This window comes from Haemorhous mexicanus, chromosome 7, assembly GCF_027477595.1.
Source record: "Haemorhous mexicanus isolate bHaeMex1 chromosome 7, bHaeMex1.pri, whole genome shotgun sequence".
Classification (NCBI taxonomy): domain Eukaryota; kingdom Metazoa; phylum Chordata; class Aves; order Passeriformes; family Fringillidae; genus Haemorhous; species Haemorhous mexicanus.
In genome coordinates, this window is record NC_082347.1 from 39,620,625 (window position 1) to 39,634,884 (window position 14,260).

A 14,260-nucleotide genomic window follows, 5' to 3' on the forward strand; every position below is an offset into this window, starting at 1 on the left:
CTGAGTTTTCTGAGGGTTGTTTTTTAACTTTGATGTATTTGTTTGATGCATTTCAAGTGATATATTCCTAATTCTGTATGATGGAAAGTGATTTTTATAGAAAAGCTGTGATTTCCAGACGAAAATGTTCATTTAGTGGTTCAGAGGAAAAAAACACAAGAGATTTTACACAAGCATAGCCTCTCAGAGCTGATGGGGAGCAAGAGCCACAGGACCCTCGACCATTTTAGACACACAGCACAGAATTACAGAATGGTTTGGGTTGAGAGGGGTCTAAAGATCATCTTCCAACCCCCTTCCAGGGTCAGGGACACCTTCCACGAGAACAGGTTGCTCCAAGCTCCATCCAAGCTGACCATAGTCTTGGCCAGCTCATTTAACCTGATGCTCTGCTAAATGTTCTGAAACCCTCAAATAAAGACCTCTTAGTGCAATAAAAAAACCTTCTATCATTTCTATCAGCAGCTTTAACTCCCTAACACTCCCTTGCACAAAGTTTACATTAGGAAAAATAATTAAACAGCTATTGGACTGATTCTGTGCCTGCTCAGCAAGGATCAGTACCTTGGTAACTTCCTTATGACTTTACAGAGTTTCCTGTAATTGCCAGGGAATTACCAGAGTTTCTGGGTACACTTTTAGTGCAGGTTATTTCAGGGTTTTGGCACTTAGCTGGTGGCAGATGAACATGGCATCACTCACACAAGCCAACACCTGCACGACTCCCTGGAGCAGGTATTAAGTGCTGAGGGTATCTGAGATTCAAAGGATGGCCACTGAATTCACAGACAAACATCAATTTCTTAGGGAAATGCTGTTCCAAGAGCCCTTTCCTTCTGCACCAGCCAACAGGAAAGACATGGTGTACCAGGGAAACTCACAGCAAGGTTAGGTGGGATTTGGAAGAGACAAAGCAGAACACAGAAGGAATTCAGGCTCTGGGGCTGAGAGGTTTTGGGGCTGCTGAGCTCTGACCTCAGCCAGAAACCTGGAACATCCTGGTAACCCCACAGCACTGGTGGAGATGGGGGTGATGATGAGGCATTTAAATGGGATTTTGGGCAGGAATTGTTCCCTGGGAGGGTGTAAGGTCCTGGCACAGGGTGCCCAGAGCAGCTGTGGCTGCCCCTGAATCCCTGGCAGCGCCCAAGGCCAGGCTGGACACTGGGGCTGGGAGCTCCTGGGACAGGGGAAGGTGTCCCTGCCATGGCAGGGATGATCTTTAAGTTCCCTTCCCTCCCAAACCATTCTGGGATTCCCTGAGCCTGTGAAGCAGCAGTGGCCATGAGCTGTGGGGTGGCTGCCCCAGAAAATGTTCATTTAGTGGCTCAGAGGAAACAACCACAAGAGATCTTACAGGAACAGAGGCTCACAGAGCTGATGGCATCAAGAGCCACAGGGCTCTCATCCATTTTAGACACACAGCACAGAATTACAGAATGGTTTGGGCTGGGAGGGGTCTTGGGGAGCACAGCCCTGACCTGGGGGTGCCTGCCCAGCTGGCAGCACACTCCTCCTGCTGTGGGGCAGGGGTGCCAGGAGCTCAGCAGGAGAGAGGATGGAGGTCAGGACCCACTGAACACCTCAGCTTTACGTGGTGTGTATCTAGCCCAGGAAGCAATGCATTTTTCATGCCTTTTTTTTTTTCTTCTATCTGCTATTTTCAAGTCCCAAAAAAGCTACTGGACACGGAGCATCATTATGCACACCACAACCTGAACACAGCAGGAAATTTTAACATTTCAGCTGCATGCACAAAACCCTCTAACACATGTATATTTTATTTGATTTACTGCAATACTTTTCTTCCATCTCTTGAAAGTAATTTTTCTCTAAAGCGTAACTGCTTAATTGGCAAGTGTACAAAATATAATTACACTGCATACAAGTTACAATATTGCTTATGGGAATAACACTGTTGATGCATTCTGCTTTATTTTGTGTTTAATCTCTATTAAGAGATCTGTGTGAAAATAGCAAGGTACTCTTGATCTTATAAACATGACATGTAGTTCAGTCATTTCCCTGCCTAACCAAAGCCCAAACAAATCCAATTGAAAGACAACAGAAAATTCCTGGGCTAGCTTGGCACGTCCAAGTTAATAAAATTCTTCTATTCTCCTCTAAAGAAAGTGCAGTCCACAGGACACTTAGAAAGAAAATCCCCAACGTCTCCAGGCTGAGGTTTGTCACATCCATTACAGTCTGAGAGGGATGGAAGGACGTGGCACACAGGAAACCATGGCTGTGTGTGACAGCATTAGGGGGGTTCATTACATTCCCACAAGGACCTTTGCAATCCCATCTCTTACAATGAAAGGATGAAGAAGTATCCCAGCGACGTGCCTGACTCATGCCAGCACGGGGAGCAGTGCCTGGTGCTTGGCAGCAAAACCTCCCACCTTCTGTGGCCCTGGCTCTGCCAACCAGGCCAATGCCACTCCCAAACTGCAGGAGGATGTGCTGGCAGAGGTTTGGGTTGGGGAGCAGGACAGGGTTTGTCCCCCACAGGGCCGTGGGGCACTGAACAGGCTCCCCAGGGAACGGGCACAGCCCCAGGGCTGCGTTTGGGCAAGGTGGGACAGGGTGGGATTGCTGGGGTGTCTGCAGGGCCAGGAGCTGGACCAGTGATCCATCCCTGTGGGTCCAGCTCAGCAGCAGCTGTGGGACCCTTCCAGCAGCCCATGCTGTGAGCACTTACACCCAGGAGTAAGTTACTCTCAGGTGGAGATGCCCCGTGCAGAAATGGGTCTCACTGCTCTGACAGACACCTACCACTGGCACGGTTTAAGTGCCTTAAAGGTTTATTTCATTTGCTCGAGTAATGAGATTAATGTTTGTTTGTTTAAGCTAAATCATACAAAGCCAAACATCTAAATGTCCTTAATTCACAGCATCAGCCCAGGCTGTGTTATCATGTGAGCCCATCTCACTGTCCTGCTTTTAATTGCACCAACAAATTCCTGCTTTGCTCCAGTTCCTCTCCCAGAGATCTCACAGCACAGGGACACCTCAAGCAGCCAAATAAACCAATCAACATTGTCAGTATGACATTTTTCAACTCCTTGTCTTCTTTGCCACTGGTTTTTAACATATGTGACTCCTAGACCTAAAAAACCCAGTGCAAACCCAGCAGATACAGACCTCTGTATATATATTTTTAAATTGAGATAGACATGGCAGACCTCTGTGCATAGATACAAGGGCAGATATACAGGTATACAGGTGGATATAGATATATATAGATATACACACATATTGAGGGGAGGTGAAGCAATGTTCCTGCCATAACAGCACCTGCACACTCAAGCACCACAGAGCCCAGAGCCCAGCAATCCCACAGACCTCACCCAGAATGATGGAGGAGATGGGCAGACCCATCTGCAAACTCACCTAAAAGCAGAGTAAACCTGCCAACATCCAGCTGGATATTCCCACTTCAAAATAAAAATAAACATGCACACAAACACTTTGCTTTCGTACCTACCACTACCCCAGCAATGTAGAATTGATGCTTAAATCTGAATTTCATCTGTTTGGATCAGTTTTCACTCTTCTGCTCATAGATTTCTCACCAGGGACAGAGTTCTTTCTATTGTATCATGGTCACCAAGAGTTGGCTGGGAGCTTGACTAAATTCTGCACAATTAGATACACAAATGACTACCAGAAAAAGGAATCCTGCACCTTAAATGAACTCTCACCTGACCATGGCATTAGCCACAAGATGGACCAATACTGTCCCTGTGAACTTCTCACCCCGTGCCAGGTACCTGGTGCTGGCCCAGAGGTAACTCATCCCTGTGACAGATACAAGGCATCCTTTAGGGAAATGGTGGGAAATGAAGAACCTACCATCTTTCCTGAGTGCCCAAGGTCCCACCCTGCAATCTCCCCCTCCAGACAGAGGTGTCCCCTCTGCAAGTCACCCTCTGGAAGAAAATCTGTCATGCTGATGTCTGGGATCTGCAAATCCCTAGATGTTCTCATTTAAAGGATGGGCTTTCATGGATTCTGAGGTCAGGAGAGACCCCTGTGATTTTGCAGCCTGACATGCTGCACACTAACTTACCTAAATCAGTCCCTGCTTGAGCCTCCCTCACTCCAATCAGCAAACATGCCTGAACTTGGCATTTCCAAAGGTGGGGACATCACCAGCATCTTCAGCAGCCTCTTCCACCATCATCAGGGCTGAAACCACAGACCTTAGCCCTATTCTTCTGGCTTCACCTTCCAGCTTTCAGGTCTTGTTAAAACACTGCCTGCTAGACCCAAGAACTCTTTATTACTCAATTTATTTTCCCTGTGACAACACTAATCCCCTTAATTAATTTACCTTCCAACATTCTCCTGGATAAGTCAGGCAGACAGAGGTCCTGGCCCCTTCCCCTGCACCCCTTCCTGGCTCCTTTGGCATTCCCACAGCCCTCCCCAGCCCCTCCTGGGCAGGCAGCAGAGACAGGGTGGCTGCCACGTCCCTCCCCAGCCTGGCAGCCACCTGCCAGCACAGACAAGGAGCACACAAGACCTTTGGCCATAACATCATCTCAGTGCTGCTGGCTCGTGCCTCCTCGCTGCCCCACAAAGACATGATTTCTGCAGACAGCATCCTGGAGCTACAGCCCGACTTGTTTGCTCTGAGATAGAGGAATTTACAGTTGGCCATCTGAGAAATATTACCTGCTTGTAGCCAAGCAATACAAATTGCTGTCACCAGCAGTCACTCCTGTTTGTTATTTACCACTCTGCCAGTCCTGGTGACATTTCAAGCTCCAGCTGCGGTGACTCTCTGCCTTATCACAGCTTGCTCAAACATTAGGCAGAGTGAGGACAAAAATGAGTGTTCAGGGAGGCTTCTGGAAAGGGCTGTTTGGAAATTATTCCTGGTTTTACCACCGGATTTTGAGAGCTGGCACTCTGCTGGGGCTTGGCCAGTTGTCCTGCACATCCCCAGCCCAAAGAGTGCTGCTGTACCAAGCTGCATTTCTTGCTGAATTTTAAGGAACAAACCCTCCTCAGTTACTTTTATCAATCCCATTTACCAGCTCTTTAAGAGAAAAAAGAAAAGTTGGTTCTCAAGGATGTGCTGCCCCTAAACCCATGCCAGTGGGAGCTGAGTGCATCACCATCCTGCCTCCCTTCTCAAATCACTCCTCAGGATGCTTGCCCAGGACTCACACAGAGCTGACAGGTCTGGGGTGTTCAGCCTGGCCCATTTCCTGCTTTTCTACAATAACACAAGGTGAGCACTGCCACAGTTCACAGGAACTCTTCAGTAGTTCAAGACTTGGTAAAAAATACACAGCACTGCTCAGTTACTCTGTAAACCTCCTCAGTGAGAGGCACCAGGGCTGGAGCACAAAGGTCTGACTACAGCAGTGACTGCCCAACGTTCACTTCTACCACAACATTCACAAGGACTAAATGTATCATCACTTCTCCCCATCAAAAAGTGTAATATTTATGATTTTTCTACTAACCTCATGTGGTAACCCAGTTTTATTTCTAGTATCTTACAGAACTGTTTGTTGCTCTCATCACTACCAGGCACAGTTTCTCTCTGCATCCCTTTCCCTCAAGCTCTGATTTCTGGTTTTTGCTACTGATTCCCCTCTCAGGCACTTGGATGTGCAGACATGGACTGAGCTGGAGCACCCCAGCTTGGCAGCCAGCACCTTAAAAAACCCAGAGCCCCAGCTGGGAGGGGAAAGGGGTGAAGGTGGAGCAGACAAGCAGAGACACCTGACCAGATCCTCCCTCCTGACACATCATTCAACTGAGCTTTTTCAGAAACAGCCACAACAAAAACCAGTGGCCACAACCTCACTGCCTGTGGCTAGACCAGAACGAGACCTCACCCCAGCAAAGGGTGAAGCTAAAGCTGGCACAGGTATTCCAGTTTTAAGCTTTGGGACACTCCAATTCCAGGTTTGATGTTGCACTCTACCATTTTTGTATGAAAAAAGGGAATAGCTCAAACAAGTATATATAAAAATATAAAATCTACATGAGCTTGTGCTGCAGGATCACGAAACTTCTAAGAACCATGAGAACATGAAAACTAATGAAAAAGGTGTTTTTCCACATACTGAATTGAAATTAATTTCATCCACAACTAATCACAGCAAAGCTTAAGGCTCTCAACTTTTAAATGTAACATCTACTATTTAGCTTAATTACTTTGCTTAATTTACTGGTTCCTTCCAACATCTCCTCTCATGGAAAACCAGGTTTTCAACATCAAAATGACAAAAAAATCTGACACTACATGACAACTCTACAGGTACCACCAGCATCTCTTATATTTGCCCTCAGCTGTTCTGTAAAAGGGAATTTATCTGCAGGGTTTTCTGTCCAGCTAACACCAACAAAGGACATTCCCCACACCCCAGGGGTGACACCCACTGCCTGCACAGGGACTCACTGCTGGTTTTGCTGATTTAACCCCACCAATGATGTCACCAGCTCCAGCACTGTGCCATGGAAACAAGAGGATTTACAGATTTCCATCTCTGCCCCTTTTGGGGCCAGTCCTGCACTCCTTGTGCACCTGTTACCATCCCAAAGGCCATCAGCATTTCATAGGGGCTCATCCCTGCTCCCAGCCAGGGTCACCCACACCTTGCAGAGCCACACAATAGTCATTACAGCAATAACCAAAAGCCAGGCTAATTTTGGAATATCCCACAATTTTGTGCCAACCTCTTCAGCACACAAGCTCCTCTTTTTTTAGTGTGAATGGATCACTTAAAAAAAAATAATAAGATAGACAGCATCCATTACAGATCCGTTATATTTAGCAACAGAGAATCCATCTGCATTATTCCTGGTCTCATTAAAGACTTGGCTCCTTGTAAATATTGTGTCTGTAATCCCCACGTTTTCCCTCTGAGCCTGCTTCAGGGGTCTATTTCTGTAATAATTGGTGTGTGTTGTTGCACAGAAACAGTGGCTGAGTGTCTGTCAACATTGCACAAGTGAACGTACACAGGAGCAACTGCAGCACAGCTCCTGTGGAAATCAGCTCCACCAGGTCCCTACAGCACCTCCAAAAACTCCCAGCCAAGGAACCTGAACTCTACACTGGGCCCAAAAAATGGTGGGATTTGGTCAACCCTGGTTTGGCCACTGAGGTGGCAAAGATTTCCTAATCCCACATGCTCCAGCTGCTGGTGGAGAGGACCTGGGTGAAGCAGAGCCCAAAATTCAACAACCAGGCAGGTTTATTTAAACTATATAAAACCTAATTCCATCAGGAGGGATGGAAAGGAGCCCAGGGCAGTAACTTTCAGCAGGACCACTGCTTTTTATTGGCTTAAAGGACACATGAAATCACTGCCAGACATGGCTAGAGGAACAAATCATTAATAATTAAAATCTACAACTGATGCATTCAAGTAACTCGGGTTTTATTTGAATCTTACAAAAAGCCTCAGAACAGATGGGACTTTATGGATGCCTATCAAGATGCTTACCTTGATCCACCCTGGAAGAACCATGTATGTGAAAAACAAGGCTGAATTATCCAAAATAACCCTGGCATGCATGGACACACAGCTCCTGCCAGCTGTGCAGCACAGGGACCCTAAAAGGGATTCCAGGGACTGCCTTCCCCTGGGAAAACCACAGAGCAGGGATGAGCATCCAGGATCCCCCAGAGCATGCTCTGCTCCTGGCTGGCATTTCAAGATGGGCAAAAAAATCCCATAAAAAACCCCCAAAATTGGCAACCCCACAGGCAGCAGCACCAATGACCTCAGGGAAGGGTTGGTGGGTCCATCAAAGCTGGTTCCAACCATGCTGAGCCCCGCCAGAGCTGCTGCAGGGCTCTGACAACAACACCCCGGGAGCTACACTCATCTCCCCGCTGGATAAAACGTGTGTCACAGCCAGAATCACAGCCAGAATCAGTGGGAACAGAGACAGTGACACACACACAGCCCTTTGGGGCATCCTCTGCAGCACCACAGCTTTGATGTTTTCCCCCAAAACACTGCCCCTGCTCTTCACCACGCTTCTCCTGACACAGGACACAATTACAGACCTCAGACCAGGCAAAGCAAACTCCATCCCACCCACACTGACTTTCAGATCATGCAGGTGCCAAACTCTGGTTCCACCACGTGTTTTTCCACCTCAACTACAGCTGTAGTTCTTTCTAATAATCCCATGGAAATTTCAAATCATATAACCAGGCTCTAATAAATCACAGCACATCCCAGGAAGAGTTTAAGGCAAAGCTGGGTGCAGCTTTGAGCTACCTGGGGTAATGGAAAGTATCTCTGTCCATGGCAGGAGGCTGGAACTGGATGAGCTTTAAGGTTCCTTCCAAATCAAACCATTCTGTGATTCTGTGAAAATATTACAGAGGAAAAAAAAAATCCCAAGCTTTGGCAGGAGGGCCCCCATGACCTTCCCACACAGCACCAGCATGCTCCCCCCTCACCCAGATCAGGTCCAACAAAAAGCAAACTCCAATGTTCCACCTGCATTATCACCTCAGAGAGGAGACAGAAAAACTGAAAAGCTCCAGATGTTTATTGCTGGTTCTTAAAAAAAATCTCTGGGGCTCGTGGTGCAAGAAAGGGGAGAGCACACTTATAAAGCACCATTGTAGAACTGAACAAGTGACACTGATTCTTCTGTGCTCTGTCACCAAAACTCCTGCTGACTTCACACAGAATGCTATGTGGTGACTCCCTGGTAAAATGCCAAAATCCCAGACTCCTCACCACGACGGGGCAGAGCAGAAGGAGAAAACACGTGGGTGGTACAATGAGGAGATTTGGTTTCCAAGACCTTGTTGCTGCATGGGATGGTCGTGACATTTTTCATCCTTTCACCTAAATCTTATCTTGTTTCCTTTGGCAAAGGAGAAGGGAAAAAAACCCAAACTATGGGAACACAGCATAAGGAATGATAGGTGGCCCAGGCACATCTGACCATGACAAACTGCATTCTAGAATTACAACCTCATACTGGGTGTGACAAACTGCATTTGAAGTTACATCTTATAGCACCACAAACAGCAATGGAGAAGACACCAATTCCTGCCTAAAACAATTCTGTTATCCCAGTAACCAGAGCAAAACCAGCAGTGATTTGCCAAAACCTCCCCTCCAAAGTTCCAGTGCTCTGTGCAAGAGGGGACCCCAAAAATCATCTTGCACCCCTTCCTCCTGGTCTTTAATTCAGCTGTGAGACCTGACCATTCCTCCTTTCAGAGTCCATAATTTAAATAGTCTTACAGCTGGACAGAGGGATCTGAAAAAAAACCCCAATTTCTAGGGCAGGTGTAAGTCACCAGCCCAAACTGAAGAGCTCCTCACCAGAAGCTTCACTCTTTACTACTTTAACTTACTACAGCCAAAATACAAAGCAAAGAGAGGAACCCTCACTAGATCTATATGAGGAGTAAATGTGACACCCATCAGGTTTTATGAGACAGCTTCATCCACCAGATCTTAACAAAACACTTGTCAATTGCCAGCGCTGGGTTCGAGCAGCTTTTCAATTTCTTCTGCTTTAAACATGAAGCCTCTTTCAATTCCCACAGCTAGTAAACAGCCCAAAACATCCAGGGAAAATTAACCTACCTTTTCCAAACAGTTGGGCAAACTCAGATTCAGGGTTTTTTTATCAGTATATTTCATTCTTGCCAGAGTCAGCTGAACTGAAGAAGTTTTATTTGAAGTGCAGCCAGCCTGATGGATAAATCAACTTTTCTGGCCAAAGGCTTCAGTATGTTACTTCCAGCTCATGCCTGGGACCTCATACTTTGAGGCTGATGTTTTTCCTGATACAAGGAATATTATCACCAGACCCCAGTGACAAATCTGTGTATTGAAATGCCAGAGTTAAAGATGACAGTTTGTGCTGCAGTTCTTGCTGTGGGGAAATTGCTGTGAGTGTTTTCCATCCAGGAAAAGAAGGAGTGGAAAAAGGGCACAAGTTTACCCTCGGAGGAGTGGGGGGATGAGAGGGAGCTGTCAGCAAAGGGGCTCTGGGGTGGCAGCTCCACGGGGCATGGAGCTCTGGAGCCACCCTGCCAGCCAAACGCCCAGATCCACATGGGCTGGAAAACTACCTTAAAAAGAGGGAAAGCTGACAGCAAGAAAACATCATCTCTGATTTGTACACTATAAAACTGACAATAAAACCCTGGACCAGGGAAGCATCTCAGTCTGAAATTCTAGGAGAGAAAGGAAAAGCCAAATGCTCCTGCAATCCATGTTCCTAAACACAGGAGAGTGCCACCACTCTGACTGAACTACCTTATTTTCTGTTCAGCTTTAGAAACACTTGGTTCTAACTTTGGAAGGGGAAGATATTTTGATTGCCCATGACTGGAGAGAGCTTGGATCAAGTGAGGAACAGCCCTGAGCCCCCAGATGCGCCCGGGTTTGCTAACGATGAAAGCCAACCTCTGTCCCCCCTAATGGCTAACAGGTGGGTTTCACAAAACGCCTCCAAAAATCAAAAGCTCCTTTCTAAAAATACCAAATACCACCCTGCATTCACAACGCCAGATTTTCCAGAAAAATACTGTCGATAGCTGACGTTGCCCAAACAATCGCTTTTACGGGAACTCGGGGCTGCCCCTGCAGCAGAAAGTTTTGCCAGGCAAAGAACAGAAATCCTTGTTTAAGATTCGAGCCCCGCAGACGGACCCATTCCCTCAGCCAGCTCCGGAGCTCGAGCACAAATCAGCTTTATGGAAGTAACAGATTACAGAACACATCGCCACAAATAATTTTTTTTTTTTTTTTAAACTAGAGGATGAGTAATTGAAATGTCTGAGATCCAAAAATCACCTCAGAATTCATAAATACCTCATAGTATTCCAAACACACTCTCCTATAATGAGACCGTCTTCAATTTTCCTTGGTAAAGAGAGACCTTTAAAGAATGCTAAAGCAGGTCGGCGCCCTTATGCACTGATGGAAACAGGAACAAAAGCATTTTGTCACCAGGCATCTCGTCTATCATTATTTCCCTCACTCTGCTAAACAAACCTAAAAGTACGTGCCTTTTCTTCCTGCCCCCTCCCCAAATATCCGCAATCACCGGGATTTCATCCCGAAGGAAAGCCACCATCTGTACGGGAACAAGGGACCGTTACACCGAGCCGTCACCGCCGATCGCTTTTTTTCTCCTGCTCCACTAATGTTTTTTAAAACACAGGATTAAAATGTCATCCCACCCCTCCCGTTCTGGGGAGCCGTGTGTATTCCTCTCCTCTGGTCACGGTATACTTAATCAAGTGTGAATGATTAAAGTACTTCAATTAGAGCTACGTACATTCATTGCAGGCGATTCAAAGGCAGCGGAGAAGTGTAGCTGAAAGAAGAAATTACTTCTACTACTTTGAGATCTCCATCTCCTACTTTCCTCCTCCCCAGCACAGCCAGAGCCCTGGGTCCCGGCGAAGTACCAGGCACTAAGCTCCAGCCAGGATTTACCTTGGGGGCACGTCCCTCGGCAGGACAAAAGGCTATTCTTTCCCCCTCAGCAAGTCCTGCAAGTTTGGGGGGGGAAATGTTATTTTTTTTTAATCGTGGAGCGAAAGGGGTGTGAAAAGAACAATCTCAGCGCCTAAATCCACGCACCCCCTCTGATTTTCCATTCTGGCGATAGCAGGGAAGGGCTTAAAATGTCCAGATCGAGGGGAGAAAATAGACGTAATAAAGAAATAGTGGGGAAATTATTCTGGGCTCTGGCGGAGGGGTACAAGGTGGGAGGGAAGGAGCGAGGCGCGGCCCCGCGGACACCGCGCACCTCCGCGGGTTAGAAGCGTGCAGAGTTGCTAAGTGACTGAGGGGCGAGCGCGGTTATTCAGCAGCGAAATAATAATTTTTAAAAAATTAAAATTTAAAAAAAATTAAAAATACTAAACCAATTTTTTTCCCCGTAATCTACCTAAAATTAAGATTTAAAAGAAAAAAAAAGGCAAAAACTAAATACACTATTCCACACCCCCCAAAAAAAAAAAAAAATTCTAAACGCAGCGCAAGGCGGCGGCTGCTCCGCGTCCCCCGGAGCATCGGCCGCGCCGCTCCGCGGGGTTCCCCCCTTGCCCAAACTTTCCTGCCGCCGCCGCCCCGTTAATCCCCCGGCAGATGTTGTCGGCGGCTCTCGGCACTAAGTAAACAATGCGGGGCCGGCACAACAAAAGATTTCCCACTTCACCCCGCCGCTCCGCGCCCACCCGCGCAACTTGCGCGGCCGCCTCCCACCACCATCACATTTCCACCTACCCTCCCCTCCTCGCGGTTTTTTTTTTTTTTGCCTCCTCTGTCCCCCTCGCCGGTGAGGTTGACTAAAGCAAAGATGTCCTCGCTTTTCCCTTGTCCTTCTCGCCGGGAAGCGCAGCCGCCGCCGCTCCCTTACCTGCTCCCGGCCGCCGCCAGCCCCGCGCCGCTCTTCACCGCCGCATCCCTCCCCGCATCCACCGCCGGGCTCTGCTTGCCGGAGATCCACCTTAAAAACGCCACCCGCTCGCACACCGCACAAAAAAAAAAAAAAAAACTTAATCCTTCCCCCCCCACCCCCCCTTTCCCCGCTCTCCTGCTCCGCCCGCCGCCGCGCCGGGAGCGGACGGGGGCACCGGAGCCCCGCAGCAGCAGCGGAGAGGATGCTAATTGCAACTTGGGGGGGAGGGCCGCTCTTCCCCCCCCCCCCTTCCTTCTTCCTCTTTTTTTTTTTTTCCGCTTTTTTTTCCCCTTTTTTTGTTTGGGGTTTTTTTTGTTTTTTCTTTTTTTTCTTTTTAAGCTAGAAAGTGCCCAGGCGGCGTTGGGCGGAGCGGCCGCTCCCCCTCGCCACGCTGGGTGAGCGGAGAGCGAGGAGAGGTAGAGGCTCTCACTGCCTCGCTTTTTTTTTTTTTTTTTTTTTTTTCCTCCTTCTTTTTCTCTCTCTTTTTTTTTTTTTTTTTTTTTTTTTTTTTTTTTTTTTTTTTTTTGGCAATAGGCGGGGTCTCTCCTTGCAAACCAATGACACAAACCCACATGGACCAGCCTCGCCCCCTATAGATACTCTTCACTACAAATAGGCTCTCTCGGGGGATTAGTGGATCAGCTAAAGTACAAACAGACGCAGCGAGGAAGGGGCGGGGGGGGGCGGCGGGAGGCGCCGGGGGTGGGGACCGGCACCGGGACCGTGCGGGGCAGGGCAGGGGCTCGGTGGGGCTCCGGGGGCGGAGAAGGGGCTCCGCGGGGCGCGGCGCCTGTTGCGCTCAGCGGCGGCCGGCGGAGGGGCGGGGAGGGAGGGCAGGAGCGGCCGCCGCCGCCGCCTTTGTTCGGCCACCCGCGCTCAGCGCGCCCGGCCCGGCTCCGCAGCAGCGCGGGCACCGCCACCGGCCCCGGGGGACGCCCGGCCCGGCCCCCGCGCCGCGCTCGCATCCCGGCATCCCGGCCCCGCAGCGCGGCCGGAGCGGATGCGGGGAGGCCGGCGGGGATAGAGGCCAGCGGGGATGCGCGGCCCGCGCTGTTGGCATCCCTGAGGCCGAGGGGCTGCCGCGGACCCCAGTTCGCTGCGAGCGCGCTGTGATCGCGGCCGGGCGTTCGGCTGGGTGCGAGATAACGAGAGCGCGCTCGGCGCGCATCTGTTTGTATTTGTGTGCCGTGTTACCCCCGTAGATTTGGGAATTAATGTTTTGACAGACGTTCTTCATCTGCTTATCACAAGAATGTGGGCAGGTGGTGATCCCATCTTTTTGTTGTATAATCATCGAGCCTCCTGCATTATATATATCCCGTGCTTCTCAATCAGCCTGGGAAACAGTGCATTCCTTTTCCACTCAAATAAAACCCTTGAACCAGCTCAATTGTCCATCACAATAAATAAGCGAGCTTCAGTTTTTGTGGGTGGAATTACACGGTTAAGGGCCTAAAGATCTTGATTCTTAGGAGCACGTTGTATGTCCTCAGTGGATGTTTACACCACGTCCATCATTTGTCCTCCCAGCACCTGCTGCCAGGGGCTGCCGCCGCTGTCCCGCAGAAGCTGGAGCCTCCCGTGGCCTCAGCTCACCAGGATTCCCCGTGGTGTCAGTGCAGAGATGGCCACAGCTGTGGCCACCCTATGACGCCCAGGCTCTGCACGATGTGGGTACAGCCAGGCACCTCCACGCCGATGTTAGCAAAATTCAGTGGCTTTCAGCTGGAAGATGCATCTGATTCTGCACTTTTCCCTTTGGCAAAAGTCCCTCCAAAGGGAAAACTCTTCTTGCCTGGAGGAAACCTCAACATGAAAAATCACAATT

The 14,260-nt window shown here is 48.8% G+C and overlaps 1 protein-coding gene across 2 annotated transcripts in view; it reads right to left on the reverse strand.

The window, feature by feature from the left end:
- The window catches only part of CTBP2 (C-terminal binding protein 2), a 132,238-nt gene extending 119,693 nt beyond the window's left edge, over positions 1 to 12,545 (reverse strand). The window contains exon 1 of one of the 2 annotated variants that reach the window (XM_059852192.1): positions 12,391 to 12,545. The gene's annotated coding sequence lies outside the window, so the exon portion shown is untranslated. Of the gene's footprint in view, positions 1 to 12,257 lie in introns of both variants that reach the window. The other variant, XM_059852193.1, reaches the window with a different exon arrangement.
- Between the last annotated feature and the right edge of the window lie 1,715 nt (positions 12,546 to 14,260).